Genomic DNA, 2,346 nt, shown 5'->3' with positions numbered 1-2,346 from the left:
GGCCAGATTTCATTGTTTCTCATTGCCATGTAGTATTCCATGGTATAGATAAACCACATCTTCCTGATCCGTTCATCTGTTGATGGACACTTAGGCTCTTTCCATGTTTTAGCTATTGTGGAGAGTGCTGCTATGAACATTGGGGTACATGTGCTCCTATGCATCAGCACTCCTGTATCCCTTGGGTAAATTCCTAGCAGTGCTATTGCTGGGCCATAGGGGAGTTCTATTGTTAGTTTCCTGAGGAGCCTCCACACGGTTTTCCAGAAGGGCTGCACCAGTTTACATTCCCACCAACAGTGCAGGAGGGAGCCCGTGTCTCCACGTCCTCGTCAGCATCTATAAAACTTGATTTTTTTAGTGTTCTCTAAACCCAGCGCGGGCCTGCAGCTTACAACCCAGCGATCAAGAGCCGCCCGCTCTCCTGACTGAGCCGGCCGTAAAACCCTTCCTTACAGCACCTGCGCGGCACAGCTCATCGAGAACTTACCTGGTGATGGGGGTGGTCACTGCGAGGCCTATTTCCTTTCATGCCAAGGAAAAAGTTTAGGTGACCCTATTTCTGTGACAGCTAGTTGTAACTTGGAGCCAGGCATCTAAGCTAAAGTCCCAAGGGGGAGGCATAGCTCCCTGCTGTTTCCATTTCAAACAGATCGCTCTGAGACTATCAAGAAAAACATTCCTGGACGGCAAAACCGGCCTGAGACTTGTTTATAGCTTTTCAAAAAGTTTGCTTTCATCTCAAAGACACAGAAAGAACTTACTAGTTCTCTGAAGGAAACGCTCTAAGAGAAGGGAGAGTGAAGCCTTTTCCATTTTGACAGTAAGGAAAATTCAAATTTCATTTGCATTTCTGCTTACAACACGTAGAGGAAAAGCGTTAGGGGGAAGTCAGTGCAAAGGCCCGGGGGTGGGCACGGAACGAGTCTCAGGAACCGAAGGGGAGCGCGGAGGTCGGGAGGAGGACTTCCCCCTGAGTGGTGGGCTTTCATCCCCCGTGAGGGGCGTGGGGAGACCCCAGGACCCCATGAGCAGGGGTGTGGTGCACGGAGACGTACGGAAAGCAGAGCAGATCTGAGCCACTGAAGTGCCCAGAATGAGAGGCCGGGTGGTCGTCGTGGAGGTGGTGAGGCACCTGCAGTTTCGGGGCGGGGGCGGGGCAGGGGCGGGGCGTGTCCTTGGAGCCCGGGGCAGGGAGAGGGTGGAGGGGTGTCCTCAGTTTCTGGGTAGGGGGTGGGGCATCCGCTCGGGTCCTGGGGAGGGGAGGGGAGGGGCGGGAAGGGGGCGGGGCGTGCCCTCGGGTCCGGGCGGAGGGGGCGGGGCGCGTGCTCGGGTCCGGGGGAGGGGAGGGAGGGGAGGGGGCGGGGCTGCACGCGGGCCCCCGGGAGGGGAGGGGCGGGGCGGGGCGGGGCGGGGCCGGGTGACCTCGTGGTCCTTCTTCCCCGCTCCCCACCCCCAACGCGGTTCCGAGGTCCGATTTGAGCCCGGGCCTCACGGGCAGGCTGGGTTCGGTCGCAGCCGGCGCGGGCGGGCCCGGGGGGCGGGGGGCGGGGAAGCCGGGGCTCGGCTTGCGGCCCTGGAGGGCGAGAGTGCGGGGTCTGTCGCGGGGAGGGGCGGCCCTGTCGGCGCGGCCTCGGGGGACAGCGGGGGCTCCGCGTCTCCCCTCCCCACCGCCCCTGCTCTGGCCGTTACCGGGGGAAGCGCCTTTGAGGACACCTCGCTTTTCTCGGCCCCGGATCCTCCCGCAAACGGCTTCGTCGCCGCCCACCCAGCGCCGCCCTGGCCCTGCCCGGGGGAGGGGGGGGCGCCCCAGGGTGCGGGTCGCGGAGCTGCACCAGGGCGCACGCGCACGGCGTGCCCGGTGGACGGGGTCCCGAGGAGGTGCCCCCTGGTCTCTAGAGAGAAGGCCCGGCGCGCGCAGAACCGCCCGAGACGTGTCTTTTAAAAACCTGTTATTCACCTACGTTTAATGATCACGCAGTGGAGCTGCCGCTTGTACTTCCGTGGAGTTTCCGCGTTGAACACGTTTGGAGAGTCGTCGCTCCACCAGGGTCGCAGCAGTTCAGCCCAGGACCGCGTCTGGTGGTTGTCGACCCCCTGCACCCCCCTGCATTCCCTTCGCCCTCCCTCACCCCTTCACCCCTCCTCCACCCTCCCTCACCCCTTCACCCCTCCTCCACCCCTCCACCCCTCCTTCACCCCCTCACCCCTTCACCCACCCCTTCACCCCTCCTTCACCCCCTCACTCCTTCACCCCCTCACCCACCCCCGTCACCCCTCCTTCACCCTTTCACCCACCCCCTTCACCCCCTTCATTCCCCTTCACCCTCCCTCACCCCTTCACCC

Source organism: Hyaena hyaena, unplaced genomic scaffold (assembly GCF_003009895.1).
Source record: "Hyaena hyaena isolate Hyena2069 unplaced genomic scaffold, ASM300989v1 scaffold_4, whole genome shotgun sequence".
In the NCBI taxonomy this organism is placed as follows: Eukaryota; Metazoa; Chordata; class Mammalia; order Carnivora; family Hyaenidae; genus Hyaena; species Hyaena hyaena.
The sequence above is the reverse complement of the archived record's forward strand: the minus strand, read 5'-3'. Positions refer to the sequence as shown.